This window comes from Suricata suricatta, chromosome 2, assembly GCF_006229205.1.
Source record: "Suricata suricatta isolate VVHF042 chromosome 2, meerkat_22Aug2017_6uvM2_HiC, whole genome shotgun sequence".
Lineage (NCBI taxonomy): Eukaryota > Metazoa > Chordata > Mammalia > Carnivora > Herpestidae > Suricata > Suricata suricatta.
This window is the reverse complement of record NC_043701.1, coordinates 8,989,877-9,011,738: the sequence shown is the minus strand read 5'-3', so window position 1 is coordinate 9,011,738 and position 21,862 is coordinate 8,989,877. Positions and strand designations below refer to the sequence as shown.

At 38.4% G+C, this 21,862-nt stretch overlaps 1 long non-coding RNA gene across 1 annotated transcript; it reads left to right on the top strand.

The window, feature by feature from the left end:
* The first annotated feature begins 932 nt into the window (after positions 1-932).
* LOC115304640 lies at positions 933-21,592 on the top strand. The gene is made up of 3 exons (XR_003914534.1): positions 933-978; positions 17,814-17,894; positions 21,327-21,592. It is a non-coding gene; the product is annotated as an uncharacterized LOC115304640 (long non-coding RNA).
* Positions 21,593-21,862: the final 270 nt, after the last annotated feature.

Here is a 21,862-nt window from a genome sequence, read left to right as displayed (position 1 = left end):
GTACATAAAAAAATTAAAAAATAGATACTCTATCCTCAAGTCTGATAAAATGTGTGTGTATATGTACTCCTTTTTTGTTCTAATACTGTAATAAAAATATTGTTTACTTATATGCGGATATCTTCAGGTCATAGAGTATGATATCATGTTGGCAAACCAATTATTATGTACTGTCTCATTTTTTCAACTTATAAGTAAAGAACATATTTCTATGCCTGAGTAAATAGAAAAAAAGGTCTAATAAAAGTGAGCAAGATTGATCAGTGTCCTCTGTGCCCTTCTTAATAGTAAGTGAGTGTGATTTTTACAACGTGCACAACCAGAAATTACTGTATAGGCATGATAGATGGCTGCCAATAGTCTTGTTTTCCTCCCATAAATTACATAGCATTTATGCCAATATGGTGAGTTTTTCCACTTACAACAGACAGTTGGGACCATCTTTCCTATAAAATCGACAGACCAGGGACCACACAGCATTACTATTAACATATTTTGTATCTAAATTATGTCAAGGCTCCACGTCAGGCACTGATGGCAGTAGGGAAGTTAGGACAGGCACCCTGGCTGTAAGTCTAGGCATTTCAGAGTTGGGGGGACGTTAGAGTGGCTTGTTGGTGCGGGTTCTGAGGCTTGTACGATGGAAGTTCATGCCGTGCTCTCCCACAGGATTTGGTTCCACAGAAATACAGACTGTTGGTTTGTTTCCTCTGGTTTGGTTGAGTTGTTGTTGATCAGACAGGGCCTCCGGAGGGACATTCATAATGTCCACGGGCACGAATTTCCTAAACCTGGAGCAGGTGGAGACAGCGGAGACCCTCCCACACTTGTTTATCCTCCAGGCCAGCACTTCCACTTAATATCCAGCAATTCGATTTCGAGTGTTGGGTGTACGTTAACGTACATGGGCGTGGTCAGCTTCAGAGCCCTGCATGACGAGCAGATGAGACATTTTAGCACTGTGCTGTGTGATTCAAGGTAAAAATACTCTACGTGGCTCTTTGTCATGATAGAACATACAAGGGATTACAATGGGAAAAACAAATTTTGAAACGTTACATGGGAAAATATTAGATACGAGCTCCCGCGCCCTGTACCAACGACCAGTTGCTCACTTGTGTTGGGTGTTTTGTAACTTCCTTGAGGCCCCGCCCAGGAGTGTCCTGTGGTGTCCTGTGTGCAGTCTTGCGGCAGAGAACTGACATACTTGGACAACCTGCAACGTGAACGTAACGTTTTGATTTGTTGGAAACTTTGTTCTTTTTTTTTTTAAGACTAATAAGTAACGGAATATTTTTTAAATCATGAAATTGCTCTAAAAATATAATTTTAAACATTCTATCAGGCCATGCTATATGGTTCTGGAAAAGGTATGCATTCTTTAAATACCTACTTACCTGCCACATGAGAGAGAGGAATGTTTCACTCATCTTTAAGAACATAGTGGGATTTTTTTTTCTTAGAGTGTCTTTGGTATCTTCTTTACTTTTTTTTGTAGTTTGAAGTTTTTATTTAAATTCCAGTTAGTTAACATATACTGTAATATCGGTTTTACATGTAGAGTTTACTGATTAATCACTTACATACAACATATTCCAAGTGTCCTTCTTAATCCCCATCACCCATTTAGCCCACACTCGCCTCTGTCAACCCTCAGTTTGTTCACTCTTGTTAAACGTCTGTTTTATGGTTTGTCTCTCTCTTTTTTCCTCCATGTATATCTTTTTCTTTTCTTAAATTACACTTATGCATGAAATCATATGGTGTTTGTCTTTCTCTGACTTAATGTTGCTTAGCATAATTTATACTCACTCTTACTCCTTTCACATTATTGCAATGGCAAGATTTCATCTTTTTGATGGTTGAGTAATATTCCCTGTATATATAGATATACCACAACTTCTCTATCCATTCATGCTTTTTATCTTTTGATTCACATAAGGAAGCACTTAGTACTTGGAAGAAGAGTGTGAGCCTCTCGCTTATTCTGTGCCACTAAAGGCTAATTGATGTCATTTAAACTTGTCATTAAGAGTCTAAGAATGATGAATATACGTATGATTTTATTAAAACAGAGTCTAAATTTATCGAGTTAACTCATGGAAGAGTTTTCTGAAAAAACAAATGATAACTTTTGTGTACCATAACTTAGTAGTTTGCCCAAAGATAGGACCAAGGATCCTTTTCTAACATGTAATTACAATTTTAATTAAGTAGTTTTAAATTAATGTGTAATTTAAAAGTAAATTATAAAAATTAAGTGAGGAAAGACCACATTATACCTAAATATATACATCTTTAGAAGATTACTAAAAGATTATCAAGTAATTTCTTCATAAGCACCATAGCTAACTATATTAATGGGGGGAATCTTTGAAAATTATGCTTAATTTTCTTTCAGTGAGAGTTTGTTTTTATAAGTAAATCTTTGTATCTTATAACACTAAAGCCCAATGTGTGGCATAATTTAAGCAAAGCATATGAAGAGAATAAACATTCTCAAATTTTCAAACTGTAAAACTTTAGCTATAAATTGATGACAAATGTCACATTGTCATTTTAGCATTTTTCTTCTAGGAGTTCTATGAAGAAAAAGGTGTGAAATGATATTTTCCAACTTCCTTTACTCTGCGAATAATATAATATATTTTGTGCATGGAATTTTGAAATGGTAGTGAAGGTCTAAGGAATGCAGAATTGTTGGCACCCTCGATTTTTTTTATTAGGTGCATCCGTTGTTTCCACCTCAAAAAATTTTAATTGATTTTTCATATTGATTATTTTCTTGTTGTTAGTGCTGAGAGCCCAATGTGTTACTATGTAGTTTTCATAAAACTGATCTTGTGGTGCTGCTGTTAACTTTGTAAATAATAAAATAATGAAGGAGACCATGAGCTAAGCTAAGAGGTTCAACAGTCAGGATGGTGTTAGGCACAGGTATTGAGGAAATTCGGGTAATGGCGTGAAAAACATAACCTTTGGACTCCCAGATGTTGGAGTCCATTTTTCAGTTTGGGTCAACAATAGTGTAACTTGTGACGTACCTTAAACTGTGTTGCTTAGGAGTGCCTGGATGGCTCAGTCGGTTAAGCGTCTGACTTTAGCTCAGGTCATGATCTCACAGTTTGTGGGTTCGAGACGCATGTCAGGCTCTGTGCTGACAGCTCAGAGCCTGGAGCCTCGCTCTCTCTGCTCTTTCCCACACCCCCTCAATCATAAACAAACATTAAAAACATTAAAAAAATGTTGCTTATATAGTTGAAATTTCTTTGTAAATATACCTCTCCTTATTGATGTGACATAATGGAACAAGAAACTTTAAAAAACACATTTGTGACTGATTTACATACCCCGTGCCTCTTAACCTAAATACAGTGTAAAATTATCCAGAGTACTTAGGGATGTGACTGTGCACGTTTATTAAATATACTATTGTGATTATTGTTTCAGTCACCAGTCAGGTCTCTGGGGCTGCGTTCACTCCACTAAAAGGCTTAAGAGCATGCCCTTTGCTATTTTAGCCTATTGATGCCAAAACTCTCTTTTGACTGTTTGTTTTTGAATTAAAAAAGCTTCTAAAACCATTAAGAAAGATGAGTCGTCCTGTATTCAAATTGCATTAAACTTTTCTTGCAACGAAACTCTATACACTTCAGAGTTTCTTCTGGGCTTCGGATTAATTTTCTTTAAAATTCTGTGAGTGGCATTTGAGTCTTTCATTCATTTTTATCAACACACACACTCTTCATCCAATCTGTCAGTTATTTTTAAAATATTGATTTGTTGTGTGAGTGGAATAGATTTTGTGTTAGACAGCACCACATTCAACTGAAGGCCTCTATTAAAGAAGTCTGTGGTATTAGAAATGTTTTTAATGTCCACCAACATCAGTTTTCTCATTTGTAACATAATTGGAATAATATCTCCCCGAGTTCTCTGTGAAGAAGAAATGAGATGACATACAGTCACGTGCATCATGCAGTCAATGGCACAATGTCGGTATTTAATAAATGTCAGTTCTCATTGCATAATCTTTGTGTAAAATTAACATGTAAGTCATGGACAGTCTTAGGGATTTAGCGTCCCCGTGAGCTCTAGCCCTCTGTGGGGATGTGTGCGCACCTGCCGGGTATCATCCTAGCAGATGTGACACTTTCCTACCCGTCTCCCTACGACTCTGTAATTTGGTTGCCTGCCAGCTTTGTTTCCGAGTATACCTAAGTAGGGTTAGTAGGGTTTTTCTATTGCTGAAGAACACCCCACTCCAAAATTCGGTTTGTAGATGACTCATCAAAGCAAATGAACTAGAAAGGAGAAGATGAGACATTCACCGTGAAGTCAAAGGGTAGATAAAGAAGTGGAAGGTTCTGGTACAGTTCCAGTATTGATGATGGGGACCACTTCCTGTTTAGTGACTCAAGACACTGACATGATCTCCCTCCATCATGCGTGGAAAAGGGAATCTTATCAAGGAGATTTGGCCAAGCAAAGTGACAGCAGTATTAAATTCCTTGACAGCGTATACCAATCTGTGTTTGAAGTATTCACACCTCCCTCTCCCTTCTATTCCTTGGTTTTGACTCCTCTTAAAAGCTGTTTCTAAAAAGATCTCTGGCATCTTCGTTTGACCTTGTAATTATCAATAGCTAAAACTACCCCAATACCATATTTACCTCATCACTATGTTTTCATATGTTTTTCTGTCCTGATGTGTCTAATATCTCTGGTGACTAAAGTTTCAGAACCACGTCATTGAGATCTGGGAGAAATTAGGTAGGTGGCGGGACAGAGTGTGTGAAATGTGATTCTCATTTGGGGTGCTGGGTGGCTTAGTCGGTTGAGCGTCCAACTCTTGGTTTCGGCTCAGGTCGTGATCCCAGCATCATAGGATTGAGCCCTGAGTCTGGCTCTGTGCTGAGCATGGAGCCTACTTAAGATTCTCTCTCTCACACTGTCTCCCCCTGTCCCCCACCTTACCAACCCTGTCCTCCACTTGCTCTCTCTCTCTAAAAAAGAAAGAAAGGAAGAAGGAAAAAAATAAAGGATGAAAGAAAGGAAGAAGGAAAGAAATAGAAAAAAACAAAGAAATATGATTCTCACTTATGGACTCTCATAGTTTCTGTCAGTAAAATATCCATTCTCTTGGGTGTTGTAACTTAGGGATGGGAAAGGCCAACAGCATCTCCCATGAAGTTTCTCTCGGATACTTAGTAGAAGCTGTGATTCCAAGTCTTGGCAGGGGAAGTCATATTTCATCGATAAGGGATCTTCATTTAAATCACCCCACGTGGCTTATTCTTCATGATGCCAGTGAGTGTGAGGAGAGGAAAGGAGAATTAATTGGTGCTTGCTTTCTGCTCTCCTGGATGAAGAGTCTTTAGGAAAGCAGAACCAAAGAGAGCATTTTGGAAATCTGCTGTGGCGTTTTTCCTTGTTCTAATGAAGAAGCTGCTGGCCATTGATCTGGAGAGAGTGGAGTCTAGAATGTTTGCTTTCTGCTTGTCAGGTGTCCCCCACAAAGAATTTCCCACCTCCCAGTGCCTATGGGATTCAAGCAGATGAGAAATCTGTATAGAAATATCTGAATCTAGAGCCTGCCTAGAATTTACATAGATATTCAAAGTGTTTGACATAGTTGTGATATGCACTAATTTTCCACATACAGCTACTGTGTAAAATGAAGAAACTTTGTACTTTTTCAGATCATTAATATGAGAGTTCCCCACTTCGGAAAACTTTATAAATAGTGGTGCTCATGGTGTTTGAGTGGCGAATACAACACATCTGGTCAGTCTGCATTTGTTGCTGTTATATTCGCGGTGCTAGGTGTCAGTAAAACATCTGACTACCAAGTCTTCTAGTGTGACGGTCTTTGCGTATTTTCATATTGAAATATATAGTATCAGTATGAATCAGTTTCCTTTTGTTTTCATTAAAATGATTCATATAGGGACGCCTGGGTGGCTCAGTTGAGTGGATTTCCTATTTTAGCTCAAGTCATGATCTTACGGTCTGTGGATTTGAGCCCCCGTCGGGCTCTGTGATGATAGCTTGGGAGCCTGGAGCCTGCTTCAGATTGTGTGTCTCTCTCTCTCTGCCCCTCCCCATCCTTGCTCTGCCTCTCTCTGTCTCTCAAATATAAATAAATGTTAAAAATTTTTTAAATGATTCATATATACATTTTGTGCACAGGTAGATTATATTTTATTTTATTTTTATTTATTTATTTTTGAGAGACAGAGACAGCACAAACAGGGGATTGTCAGAGAGAGAGGGAGACACAGAATCTGAAACAGGCTCCAGGCTCTGAGCTAGCTGTCAGCACAGAGCCCGATGCAGGGCTCAAACCCACGAACTGTGAGATCATGACCTGAGCCAGAGCCGGACGCTTAACCAACTGAGCCACCCAGGCGCCCTGGTAGATTATATTTTAATGAATTGTATGGCAGGTTATGAGAAAGGAGTTAACAAATGTTTACTTACACATATGAGGCATTGGACTTTGATAATGTTAAGAACCGTTGGTCTAGGAAAGGTTTCCCTTTTACCTACTGGCTTCTTATCTACAGGCTGAGGGATACTGTTTTGACCTAGTTTTATTTTAGTTGAAGGGGCGTAGCACTCAATGCAAAAGGAAAACACTGTCTAGTCAGTTTGAAATGGAACCATAGGGTTACCAACATCTCCTTTCCAAGACATGGCTTTCCTAGCAATTTTAAGGATAATCCTGGCCCCTTTGGCCAGGTGTTGGGACACCTGGGTGGCTCAGTTGGTTAAGCGTTGGAAACTCTTGGTTTCAGCTCAGGTCATGATTTCATGGTTTGTGAGCTTGTGAGTTTGAGCCCTGCATTGGGCTCTGTGCTGGCAGTGTGGAGCCTGCTTAGGATCTCTCTCTCCGTCTCTCTCTCTCTCTCTCTCTCTCTCTCTCTCTCTGTCTGACCCTTTCCTGTTCACATTTGCTTTCTCTCAAAATAAATAAATAAACATTAAAAAATCCCACTGATGTTGCATCCTTACAAGTTTGTATGAGACACGTGTGTCGTTCTATACTGGAAAATTCAAGTCCACGTAATGTGCAACTCGGGGTGAGGGTAACAAAAATTCAGCAAATGTTGTTCATTGCTCCCGTCTCTAACTTGCTGTTCCTCAATAGTGTGGTTCACCAGAAAGATGATCTCAAACCGGGCTCGTCAGCGACGTCCTTGGATGGTTCGGAGATGCTAAGTGCTTACGGCTGTGTCTTCTGCTGTATTTTCTCAGCTCTACACACACTCAAGTGACCCTGTGTTTCCTCATTATTACAATGTTGCAAGTGACTCTGAGTCACCACACCACTGAACACGTTAGAAACATTTGCAGCAGAGTTGCAACATTTAAGCCAGGGGCTGCTTCTAGACTACCAGAGTGGGTGTGGGTTAGAAAACAGTTGACCCTCATCCTTGGCAGCGGTAGTCCCAAACTTCAGGGATTGGTGAGCAGAGGGCTCAGCCTCCTCCGCTTCCTTCTCTGAGGAGACATTGCCTTTCACAGCTCTGTGGGCAGTTTGTGAAGTCTGTTTGCACTAGGGATTTGCCACCTCAGCTGGGCACCTTCGTGCACAGTAAAAACTGCATGCGTGTGCATGGTGGTCCTCAACACTCGTAACTGTGGAAGAAAAAGAAATAGAAAACATCCACTTTTCAACAAAATAGCAGCTCTGAAGGAATGAAAGAGGTTTTATAAGAAAACAGAAAGGAAATAGATGAAAGGGAGAAGTTGAAGACTGAAATCTGGCCGTAGCCAATTTAATCTCTTTTATATTTTTTAAATTCAAGGGTGAACCTATCACTCATGAACAGAATATAAACCTTATGCTGTAAATTGATTACCTTCTATGTCAACTTTCATTTGCTATGATTCTAATTGTGATTTCTCTTCAAATTCTATACGAAATAATAAATCTCTTAGTTGATGGCACAAAATAACCATCCTACCTGATTATGAGAATTTCGTGGTTGTAAATATTCTTTCAAATTTCTGTAGAATAAAAACAGAAAACTTAAGACAGTTTTCTTCAAATTTTACTTCTTTTTTGTTATACTACTTTAAAAGTCATTCCAAAATAAGGAATTTAAATTAACTTTCTCCTGAAGTCACAAGTGAGAAAACAGAGATAATGGATTCCACTTTGTTAATGATATGCCTAAAATTAGACATAAAGTTATTAAAATTTTAGGTTTTTTTATGAATGAGGACAAAAGCCTCATTTCTAACTCTTGTCACACTTAAATTATGCTGTCTCATTTGCGTTCCCAATGGATCAAGTCCAGTCTTATGATGTCGCTCCTATAAACTTATTTTTATCCATATGACGTAATCCCCAGAAATACATAATTATAAAACTTTCTTCAAAATGGCTTGCATTATAGCTTGGTCCTCCTATTGTAAAAAGGTATCTATAAGTTTTATTTTCTAATGTCTGCAAATATCCAATTTCCTAAAGAAATGATTGGCTAATGGTATGTTTCCTAAACTCATGTGTTTAGGGAATAAGGCCATTTTAGAAATGAGTTTACAGTCTTATTTAGAATATCGTAGACCTATATCACAAGTACCTTTAAATAGGAAATACGGCACTTTCTGTGTGTGTATATTTCCCTACACAAGGGCTTTTAAAATCACATTAAAATATATTTTATATATATAATTGTTTTATTGTATTCAAGTTTGTGCAGGCTTAAGTTTGTGAGGCCATAAAGGGGTCAGTGGATGAGAGAGAGAGAGAGAGAGAGAGAGAGAGAGGGAGGGAGCACGCACATGCCCATCGCTGCCATTGTTTTAGAAGTTCAAACTCTCAGATGCCATGGGTCATTTTTCATGGTTAAAAGGAAGTGACTCCAGCTGTAACCTCCATGTCTGTGATCAGAGCAGAGGAAAGAGTCAGGAGTGAAGAAGAAGCTTCGGGGCACAGCCTCCCCTGGGAGCACTCCCGGAAGCCGCCCAGGGACGCGTGTGCTCACCTCTTTGACCAGGATGGTGCTCACACAGCCTCTCTCATGTCCAGGTGAGACTAGAATATTTTGCATTTCAGCAGGACACTTTGCTGTCCCCAAACCAAATTAGAGCACTATTGTGAGGAAGAAAAAGAGAACAGTGACTGAGTAGGCAACTGGAAATCTTGGCAGCAATACCTGGGAAAGGGAAGACGTTCTATATTTAGAAAAGAACAGAAGCCTTTGTGTGTCCTTGATCCAGAACGAGTGGAGAGAGGAAGATTGCCGGTGTGCTGGTTTCCCAGTGGAGTCTCACAGAGGAATGAAAAGTGTCCCCTCTGCACGGTAGGCAGCCCTCATGTGGGTTGTCCATGTTCACTACCAGTGACCGCAGTCCCTCGGCAATGCAGTGTTATTCGGAAAGAAATCTCAGAGGGAAGAGACTGCAGGATGGGTTTACACTTCTGGAAATCAATGTAGGAAGTGTAAGTACCTCACAGGCTCTACCAAAACAGAGGGCGTTGGTGTCCCGTTTCTTGAAAGCAGGTGAACAGAAGTCTCAGTATCCAAACAGGGCAAATGAAGCAGGTATTTGCCTTTAGGAGAAACTGTGAGTTTGTATCCACTAGGTTGTTCCATACCTTGGACAAAATTCAGTGTTTAATAGATCATTCTGGTAATGCAATTTGTTAGGCGGTTGCAAAACTAAAAACGAAAAATAAATACAAAATACAAGTGAGAATAGAATTTAGGACTACTAATCTCTAAATGATATATTTTCTTTGAGGCATATTTTATTACATTTAAAAATATCGTTCACCTCAAGATGAGCAGATTAATGGTGAACACAGTGAAACTATAATCGCTTGATAGAAATATATTATTTATATCAGAACCTTTTCAGCTTCCTTTTAGTTTCATTTATTTGAATTTAAAAAGGCGACTTAAGAATATTGCGGGTTTTAAAGAATTCTAGCAATATAGTCCTCACTTGAGGAAAATTTTCAGATTCTTTTCATTATGCAAATTTTACATGTTATGAAGGACGGATTTCAAGGTTAAATTTTAGGACCAAGCATTTAGTAAGAGGCCACTGTTATAACGTGGGATACTGTAAGGCCACACAATGTTTAAGTTACATCCTCAGCCACGGGAAGTTTACAGGTTATTGGAGAAGGTGACACACACGTGAGTAGATTTGATTTTGCCTTTCCCCTGGCCCATTCTGTTAATTAAAATAAGTAGAAATAATCGCTATCGATATACTTTGTTCTTGTTAACATTTGCCAAGTTATTTGCCTTGAAGTTTTTAATTGCCAAGGGATCCCTTCTCTTTGGTAGATATCACTGTACTTCAGCCTGTGGCTTTGTCTTTGTGGAAACCCCAGGACCACCCTGATAAGATACTGAGTAAGTAGCCACACAGATAATGTTTAAAAACCAGTGAGCCAGAAAGTTTTTAAAGATACCACTGTTAAAAGTATTGGATCAAATTTCTGGGGCAAATGCGTTAAATATTTTTAAAAATCTCAACAACATACGAATGTTTTCTGAGGAAGGACTTATTCCCCTCGAAGTAATTTCTAGATGATGAAGTATAATCAAGCACCTCTAGATGCATCAGAAGCTTCTTTGGTTAGAAGAGGATTGTTAGATGGTCTGTGTTTCCCTTTCAGTTTTGTCTGTGCATAGTTTGTGAAGGATGTAAAATCCTATCTGATTAACACACCGTTTTTCCTACTTGGGCTCTCAGTACTTTAGTGTGCTTCGTGGACCATGAATAAATATATAGCCACGGAATACAGGCTTTTATTTCAGACAGATGACACCCTGAAATGACCACTTCTGCTTCTCACTTGTCATCAAAATACGGCTCAAGAGCCAGTGATTCAAATTGCCAGGAACGTCTCCTTTGCTTAAATCCAGTTGTTCCCCTTCTTTTGAACATACTGCCTTAGACCCTGGAACAGTCACACTGGAGCCGGCTCTCAGGGACTGCATTATGGGAAGGAAGCGCACTCTCTCTTGTTTTAGTTCACAAAACGAGGACTGGCGATTAGTCGATGGTGCAGCCCCGGTGCAAGCAGCCAGTTCAGAGGTGATTCGTTGAAATAAGTAAGAGCATTTTCACAAGTAGGTCTTGTAAAAGGCCATTAGAGACGGGATGTTGGCTTAGCCTGCCTTGTAGGCTGTAGCAGCATTATATTAGAAGGCTAAGGACATTCATATCCATAAAATAATGGCTTTTGTAGTGCAGATGAATAGAGTGGAAAGCCCATCCTGGTCCTTCTTTCCCCAGGGGTATACCAGGATCACATTTCAGTCATTGACCTAGGAGCTGTAGGCTCTCTCTCTGTTCTTTGCTGATCCCTGTGCCCAGGTCGCATCAATGTCTCAGCAGTCACTCTAGACTCTAGACTCTTCAAGGAATGTGAGAAGGATTTAGAATAGACATCTGTTGTGTTATGTTGACTTCCATATACAGGGTACATAATGAATTGTGGATATACAGGGGGCATTATAAATATTCCAGTGTCCATTGGGGATCTCATTTTCTGTGGAAAAGAATTCTGATATCCTGTATTGACAAATTGACTCATTTTTAGTTGTTGTATTAAAATTGGCCTGTTCATGAAAATTCTGAAAATATGAACTTTTGATCAAGAAAATACATATTTTGGTGATGTCAAAATGGTCACCTTGAAGTCAATTTTCAGATATGGACTGCAAATTCCTAGAGACATAAGCAACTGTGGTTGCTGCTTTATGAATAAATGGAAGTTAGATTTTTTGGAGATATCTCTTTGTTTACCGCGGGTTTGACTTCTGCAAAGAGCACCTTAATGAGCATCACAATAATGTTCTTTTATGCTTAAAATGACACATTAGAACCCCATCAGTACCTTCGCCAACCAGTGAATTATTAATAAGGTGATGATCATTGCTGATGAAGCTACCTTATTAGATTTTGATGGATTTCGTGCTGGAGATTGTAGTGAGGCCTTTGGAATATACACAGTGTTTTCTCCCAGGGCACATCTGCGAGCTTCATTGAAAACTTCTCTGAAAACTCTTCATTACTCACAATATTGCTCACCTATTTTATAATGACATGATAGTCACTTTCACAGAAATATAATAGTCTGCAAGTCAAATGTTTAATTTGCTGCAGCATAAGAATTCACTATAGAATTCTCAATGTGGGGTTAATTACATAGTAATGAAAGACTAATCCTGTTGGGAAAATGCTCTGAGTAACATTGCTCTGTTTCCTCCTGATAAAGATGTGCCTACTTGTTTCATTTTATATGCTGGGAAATTCAGAGACAACATTTAGAAGGCATGTGCACAAATAGCGAAGTTCTTATCTTTTGTCAACATGATGAAAAAAAATGACTCTGTATAATTATTATATTACAAAAGCAATCATTAATAATTAGTAATGCATGAAATATAACATTCTACCATAAACAGAATAAAATAGTACATTATAAATAATTGATAATACATTCTGAAGAGAGAAATTGCTAATCTGAAAACAAATTATAGGGCAGTCACTCAAAATTGTCTCCATCGTTTGAATTTCTACAAGGAATCCTTTGCCCTCACTCTCTCTGATGAGTGTTCTAAAGGTGCTTATGTTTTTAGAGGTATACCCTATATGTCAGATACTTCCCTGAGTACTTTTCTTTTCTTTTAAAAAATTTTTTTATGTCTTTTATTTATTTTTGAGAGACAGTGTGAGCAGGGGAGGGTCAGAGAGAGAGAGAGAGACAGAATCTGAAGCCGATTCCAGGCTCTGAGCTAGCTGTCAGCACAGAGCCTGATGCGGGGCTTGAACCCACGAACAGTGAAATCATGACCTGAGCCAAAGCCGGACGCTTAACCAACTGAGCCACCCAGGTGCCCCTGTACTTTTCTTACAGTATCTTCTTTAACCTCTCAAAAATTTTATCAACTAGCCGATTTACTCCCCATTTTCTTAGCTGAAGAAAACAACATTTAAAGAACATAAAAATCATTGCTGTGTGGGAGGACTCAAATTCAGATCCGTTTGTCTCCAAAGGCTTTGCTGTCCTTCATGATCCCATACGTCTGCAGTATCCATTCATGTACGTGCTTGACAGATCAAAGAGAAACGTCTCCCGTCTAATTGGCTCACCATCCTGGGAAGACAGTGGCTAGTGCAGTGGTGCAGAGTTTGACTTTCTTTGCAACTACAATCATTAGGATGGTAAGGTAAAGTGTGGATGTGATGATAAGCAAATAGCCTAAAACAACAGAAGAGAGTCCAGAACAAGACCCATACATATAAGATCAACTGATTTTCAACAAAGACCTGCACGTCATGTCATGGGGAAGGGAGAATTGGTTCAACCCCCGCACCTCGAAAACTGGAAATCTGTATTGGGGAAGAAAAAGGCTTGATCCTTATATCATACCATACACAAGCATTAATTTTAGATGGCACACGGAGGAAATACAAAACCATAAACTCAACAGTTCCTGGAAGAAAGTTGAGGAAGATATTTTCTGGAGCATGGGAAAGGCAGAGATTTCATGGAAAAAGCCCAAACCGCATTAGCCCTAGAAGGAAACAAAAATGACTTTGTTAAATAAAAAAAGCTCTGCTCTTCAGAAAAATGCAGTAAGAGAATAAAAAATGTAAGGCCTGAATAAAAAATTGACATTGCATGTATTTGATAAAGGACGTTTATCTGGACTATGTGAAGAACTCCTTCAAATCAGTTATAAATCAGATGAGCAAAAGACTTCGACAGATTTCAAAGATTAACAACTGGCCAATAATCACAAAATTAGCATTCAGCATCATGTCATCAGTTATATGTAATTAAACCAAAATGAAATGCAGCTACACACTAGAATTTCTAAAATTAAAAAGGCTAATAGTACCTACTGTTGATAAGGGTATTGAGTAATTAGATTCTCATTCATTGCTGGTGGGAATGAAAAATGATACAACAATTTTGGGTATCTCTTGGGTGGTTTCATGTATGTGTGTGTATCAGTAAAGCTGGAGAAAAGGAAGGTAAAACTCTCTCTCTCTCTCTCTCTCTCTCTCTCTCTCTCTCACGCACACACACACACACACACACACACACACACACACAATGTTTTACTTGCTTTCCCCCCCAGCTTTATTGATATATAATTGATGTATAACATTGTATAAGTTTAAGGTGTAGGATATGATGATTTAATACACATTATGTATTATAAATTGATTATTACAATAAGATTAGTTAACACATCCATCATCTTATATAACTTTTTTTTGTAGTATGAGCATTTAATATCTACTTTCGTAGCAACTTTCAAGTACACAATACAGTATTGCTAACTATATTTACCAGGCTGTATATTAGCTTCCCAGAAGTTACTCATCTTATAACTAAAAGTTTATATTCTTTGACCAATAAACATATGGTCACCCTCTGACATCGATTTCTACTTCTGAGCATTTACTCAATAGAATAAAAACATATGTTCACACAAAAACTTATAAAAATATGTTCATAACAGCTGTTTTCAGAGAGCCAGAAACTGGAAATCACCCAACATTTTATCAAAAAGAGAATGGATAACCAAATAGGTACTATATTAATATAAAATAATAATACTCAGCATAATAAATAAATATTGATATGGACAAGATTAATATCAAATATCATTATATGAACAATTATAGACAGATATTAAAAATGTTTATGTGAAGTTCAATAAGAGGGAATGCTCATATATATATTAAAAATTTTTTTAATGTTTTATTTTATTTTTGAGAGGAAGAGACAGAGTGCGAGTGAAGGAGAGACAGAGAGAGAGGGAGACTGAGGATCCAAAAGCAGGCTCTGAGCTGTCAGCACAGAGCCCGATGTGGGGCTTGAATCCATGAGCTGGGAGATCATGACCTGAGCCAAAGTCAGACACTCAACCAGCTGAGCCACCCAGGCACCCTGGGAACTCACATATATAATCCTAGGAACCTTAGCTTCAGAGAAAGTGCTGTTCAGCTGAAGGAACTTTCAGGGGAAACTTATTTATTCTAAATCATTCATTTGGCTGATGGTTATAAGGGGCAAATATTTTTGAAAATTCGTCTAACTAGTTAAGATCTCTAACTTTTATGACTTGTAAAATATGCCACAATAATTTTGACTGTTTTGTGAGAAACGGGAATGAAAAGTAGGCAATGCTTTCCTCAATAAAACCGCCTCAGATGTATTGTTGTCAAACCCTGTCTGTCGGCTTGGCGTTAGTTTGAGAAGGTTCCTGTCGCTCCCCCCGTGAAGGGGCAGATTTTTGTTTAAGTGGACAGTTAGGAAATCTTAAGCTGATCGTTGGATTTTACAAACAGGAATTGACCAAAGGCCTTTTCTCTTACTTTGACTTTTTTCCTTATGAATATGTAAAATATTTAATGAGCTCACAGGTCAAAATTTTATGAGAAGTACACAGAGAAAATGGAGTTCCATGTATATTTGCTCTAGATTTTTACCCTAACCCATATGAATAATGATGTTTTTAGTTTTGGGAATATCCTTCCAATATTATTTATTTTTGAAAAATATTTATTTATTTTGAGAGAGAGAGAACATGCCTGGGACTGTGAGATTGTGACCTGACCTGAAATCAAGAGTCAGATATTTAACTGATTGAGCCATTGAGGTACCACCCCCCCCCCGATACTAATTTTTGCATATTTACCTCCATATGTGTGTGCATTCCTACTCGCTTCTTTTCTGACACAGACATTGGCATACAATATGTTCTGTATATTGTTTTCTAAGTTACCCTTTAAGGGTATCTCCTTATATTTATACTTGGAGATTTATACCTCTTTCTAGTTTATGCTTTCAGAGTTTTCCATTTTGTGATTGTTAGATAGTTGGTCGAAATAGTTCTTAATAGACTATTTCAGACTCTTGGTTTGTTTTCAGTATTTGGCTATTTCAGATAATGATGGAGAGAAACATTCTTCATATGTTGTTTATATTTGTGGAGTATATTTTTCCATACTTTCTAAAGGTTCTCTTGATTATCAAGTCTCTCTAGTAGTTATTGTTTTATATATGAGTTATAGATTTTTATTTATTAATTTCATGTATTTATAGATTTTTTTTGAAAAGTTTAGTTCTATTATTATATCACCTACAACTAGAGGCAATTTAGCTCTTCTTCCCAATATTTACATTCCTGTTTTTTTTCTTGTATGATTGCTTTAATACGTCCAGTGTAATGTTTAATGGTAACGTTCATAGTGGTTGGTTACAGAAGGACACCCTTGTTACATTTTGAGAACAGTCACCTAGAGCTTCCGGTTCACCATTGTAACCTAAAGTAAATTACTGTATCAAAGTCTATCAAAGAGTTCCCGCATAGGCCATGTAACAGAACACATCAACATTTCACCATAAAAATATACATTTTATGATTTACTTCCTGACTCTTTCAGGCACCGCTTCATGTGCCATAAATCTGATCAAAATGGAAATGCCTTATCAGTTCTTTCTGGCAGAAGTAATCTTGGACCTTAGCTTCATATGATGTTTTTTGCATTTCACATTTACCTTCATCACAGTAACATCAAGGTGTATTTTCTTTCCATTCCCATTTCATAAGTTATGCCAATGTTTAACATCGTTGATTTTATTTTGTATTTCTTCAGTGTTTCATTCTGATAACATTTTTGTAACTTAGGGGCTTCAAATTTTTCCCTTTGTTTCCATGACATTATTCGCACAAAAATAACAAAGTCCAAGTACACGGCCTTGCCAGAGCCCTGATGAGCCAGAATATAAGGGAATGTCCTTTACTGTGGACTAGGACACAAGGACCAGTTTCACATATTTTTAGGAGAGATGCTCACATTTACCTTATCAGTCTTCTAACCGAGCAGCGTCTGGAGTGTTGTTTCTGGAACATGTAGAGAAACTGTAACGAACGTGGAAATTCCGTAGCGCAGCTGTGAACAAGCGGGTGGATTAGGGAGCAGAAGGTTGATGAAACCACTAGTGTAGAAACGGTCCTACACATCGGAGACTGTCGGTGCCAAGAATTCTGTACTTCTGTAGCCTCTGATTTAGCCTCTCTCACGTGGAGGGCCTAATGAAGGGGAGAAACTACAGCTTTATAAATTGTGTGGAACAAATACCCCAAAAGGGAAGTGTCTGGATCTTTATTACTTTGGAGACCAGAACGACAGTGTACTTTGAAGTTAGTTCCTTGTGGGTAGTTTGATTTACTTGAGGTGGAAGCATCCTGTGAATTCATTGCTGCATGAATAACACATAGCAGTAATAATCTCTATTATTGGAATGTTTTTATCTGTTCGTAAAGAGTATTTTCTATGGCTAAGGGAAAGGCAGCAGATGATTAAACTCTCAGGGTTTTTTTTTTTTTTTATGATCTGCTCTACCTCTTCAATTTATTCCACGTTTTTGTTTTAAAGGTTGCACTAAGACATCATTACAAAGGAAGTGATTTGGAAAACACTGATTGTTCTTTTTCATTTTGCCTCCTTGTTTCACTTTGTGTTTTGAGCACAGTATGTCTGTTCCTAGAGACTGATTGAAAAGGGGGCTTACAATCCTCCTCAAATAGCCACGCTCTGAGTTTACAATGGATGGTTCGGAGAAAGAATGCGATGATGACTGCATTTGTAAAATAATAAACACATTTATTTTTTGTGATGCAGGGGTTTGAAAGGGTTTCTTTGCTGTTTTATTTTTAATTTTAATTGTTTTTTAATCTTATGCACAACCTGCTGTACTTTACAAGACACACATCTAGATCAACTGTGTTTCTTTTTAATGATTCAAGGATTGATGTCATCAAACACCAGAATAACGACTTGATGAAGAATAAAATGTGCTCTTTTGCACCAGCACAGGCAACGATGAGGTGGGACAGCCCGCTACGTCTCGTTCGGCGCCTAGGTGTTCCGGACACGGTGACAGGAAAGTCAATGTTGAGTTTCACATGACAACTTGAATTTTGGCAGTGCTCTTAGTGAAGTCGGTCTCATCCGTGCTTCCGTCAGTGCACGCTTTCTGCCCCTAGAATCTCACTGAGCATTTCTAGAGTGTTCCACTGAGCCAGAGAAAGGAAACACCTGATTGAGAGCCAGGGAATGGAGGCATCCAGCTGACAGCTCCAAGGTTCCATTGGACCCGCTTCATCCATTTTCTGAGCACTACTCGGCTCTTCCCACGGGGTATTTGAAATCTTTTGGACTGATCTCTACACCTTGTAGAGAGCATCTAAGGACTGGAAGTACCTGGGAAGAAGACATTCCTTTCCTCCAAAGCCAACACAGGAAAATCTTTATTATCTTGAGGCCATTCCCTTTACAAGTCTGTGAGCTGCAGGTCAGGATGTTGAAATTGCATTCTGTGGTCTTGTCCTCTGCTGGCATTCCTGTTGTTTATAAGAAGAACAGATAATACTTGTTAAACATGACTGTGTTCCAGAGGCCACATGTAGGGATAAACTTCAATCCCAAACAAAACCTCTAGGATAAAGGTTATTTAGTACTCCCACTTTTCAGATGAGGAAACTGAGGTTTTTAAAGGTTGGATGGTTTTGTAAGGTGCAGAGCTCCAGTGTAGTGTGGCTGAGATTCTCACGCACATTTTGCTAACCTGGGAGCCTAGACTCGTCTTTACGCCGTGCTTCCTCAGAGCTAAGGAAGAGTAGTGTAAGGACATTTGTTTTTAAATCATAGATAGTAATCTTATTGCTTAAGCCATTTAAATCTAAATTGACTCCCTAAAAGCTCTCTGCAGATGTTGTCCCAAATTATACTGGTGTTGCAAGGAAGCCACCACTAGAAAATTTAATTCACCTGAGGAGTAACTTCTCAGGAATCACGAACCTTTTTATCTCCCACCATTTTATTCCAGGAACTAAGAGTGCCCTGGCCTCTCTCAGTAACAACAGCTACTTGCTGAACTGAAATGAACTGAGTTGAATTCAAGTCATAGGTTTATTTTTGACGCTTGGACAGATTTGCGGAATGTATTCCTGGGAACTTCGCATGAGGAATAGGGTTTAGGAAGAGAAGACACAAAGGGAAACTCCCGTCTTCTGTGTCAGTCATCTTAGGACCCAGAAGCTGTCAGTTCCTGGAGTCTCTCCTCACATCCTCTGGGACAGAACTCCATTCACTTAAAATCTGATGAGGCCTGTCTTAAGTCGGCAGAGATGTTCCGGGTTCTCAAAGGGCCCCAGTGCTGTTTCTTCTATTCTGGAGTCATGCTGAGAACAGGAAAGAGAATGGAGAATTTCTGCCTTTTTTTTTTTTTTTTTTTGATAAAGCACATCAGTACATTATAGAATACCATAGATGTATGTTGGCCACCTTTTGGAATCACAGGTTAAATACTACTGATATACAAGTGATGGGAGAAGCTGTATGTTGAAATGAAGTAAACTTTTCTATCTGACTATTGGTGAAGAAGGATAGAAAAGAGTTTCCTGAAGGGAAAAAAACACAGTTTCTCTGTGCTAAAATTAATGTATGTAAGGTAGAGATCACAGCTTTTAAATTAGTATTATTTACTCAGAGACTTCTTGACTTGCCCTTTTATTTTTTCTAAATTATTTTTTGTTATTTTTTATTTTTATTTATTTTTTTAATAGTTTATTTTCAAATTGGTTTCCATGTAACACCCAGTGCTCCTCCCCGCAAGTGCCCCCCTCCATGACCATCACCCCCTTCTCTTCCTCCCCCTCTCCCTTCAGTCCATGGTTCGTTTTCAGTATTCAATAGTCTTTCATGATTTGTGTCCCTTTTAAAGTAATACCTGGTTTACTGCACTTTGATAGGAGTCCTAGGCCTGTGAGGAAATTTAGGGGGCACCTGCCTGACTCAGTCAGGTAAGCACCCCAGCTTATTATCCGCTCAGGTCATGATCTGATGGTTTAGTTTGTGAGATTGAGCCCAGTGTCAGGCTCTGCGCTGACAGCATGGAACCTGCTTGGGATTCTCTCTCTCCCTGTCTCTCTGCCCCTCCTCTGCTCCTGCTCTTTCTCACTCAAAATAAATAAACTAAAAAAAAAAAAAAAATTTAGGCAGAGAGGTCGTAAATGACAAAATGTAAAACTAAGAAGTGAATCAAAGTGTTCTGGCTTGAAATTTAGTATTTTTAATTTTCTTTAATGTTTTATTTTATATTTGAGAAAGAGAGACTGTGACAGAGACAGAGAGCAAGAAGGGAGGTGCAGAGAGATGGAGACAGAATCCGAAGCAGGCTCCAGGCTCCCAGCTGTCAGCACAGAGCCCAACGCAGGGCTTGAACTCATGAGCAGTGAGATCATGCTCTGAGCCGAAGTCAGACACTTAACTGACTGAGCCACCAGGTGTCCCTGAATTTTTAGTTATTTTAAACATTATGCCACCTCTAATTTAGTGTAGAGGCAATGGGGTAAAATAATAAAGAAACAAAAAGGGGAAAAGGTGACAGAAATGGAATTTCCAAACATCTATATCCTGGATGTTTTTTACTACTAGTACTTTTGAATAATATCTGGGAATCCGTAGGTCTGCATTCTTCTAAATGAACATTAAAACACTCAAATTTACATAATAATCTGTGGCAAATAACTTTACAGTGTAGACTTTCTGTTATTTTTTGCATTCTTCAGCAATTCTTAAAAGATTACTTAATTCAAGAGGCTGTTGTAGTGTTCTTGTGAGAAGGTAGGCACTTTGAAAGGAGAGCTCATCCACAGATGTACAAAAAGTATTTCTGCTGAAGAATTCTTTCTTATGAGAGTCTTAAAAAATTTTTTTTATGCCTTCATTTTATTTGAGAGAGAGAGAGATAGAGTGAGCAGGGGAGGGGCATTGAGAGAGGGAGACAGAATCTGAAACAGTCTCCAGGCTCCAGCCTGATGTGGGGCTCCAACCCATGGACTGTGAGATCGTGACCTGAGCTGAAGTTAGATGCTCAACCGCCTGAGCCACCCAGGCGCCCCCTAATAATTTCTTCTCCTTAACGTTTGACTTCTCTAACTATAAAATTCAGTGACATTTACCCTATAGTATATATTCTAGGCTGTCATTAAACACAAACTAAGAAATAGAACCTTATCTCCTGATCATTTTCTGATCATACTTCACATATCGACACATTTTAAGAAAATTTGATCCTGAAGAGATGAGTTTTTTTTTCCTTAAATGATTTAGATAAGGTACCGTGTGTGTGTGTGTGTGTGTGTGTGTGTGTGTGTGTGTGTGTATTTTGAGGTGCTTATTTTCTTGTTATGTTATCAATAGCCTTCTATCAATACAGTTATTTTGTAGAGCTGATTTCATGGCACGTCTTGCAGGAAATCCCGTGGTGTGACTAAAAGAACAGATTTCCATTTCCTGAACAGCAACTGAAAGACTCTTGGTGAATTTGAAGGTTATCAATAGGCTACACCTCCATTTTCTTCTCATTTGACTGAAGAAGAAGGTCTGTTCCCTGCTGAATTGCAAAGTCGTGAACATTGGGTTACTTTTTCATGACTTTGGACACTGTTTCTTCCATGTGACTCCCAATTGGTTGTCTTTATTTTCTTTCTCATTTTATTGAATGCATCATAAGTTTTAAATAAATCTCACATTTCTACATATTGTGTAAAATGATGGTTTGTGTTCAGACCTCTTCTTTCTGAAAGTTTTCTGAGGCTTGTCTCTCATCTTTTAGTTGGGATCAGTCTCCTTCATGAAGTTATTAGGAGTTTCAGATGGTAAACTCTGTGTGTGTGTGTGTGTGTGTGTGTGTGTGTGTGTGTGTGTGTGTGTGTTTGAAAGAATTCTATAAATGGAAGCCCTCTCACACATACAGAATTACTATTTGTGATGTACAAAACAGTATTTT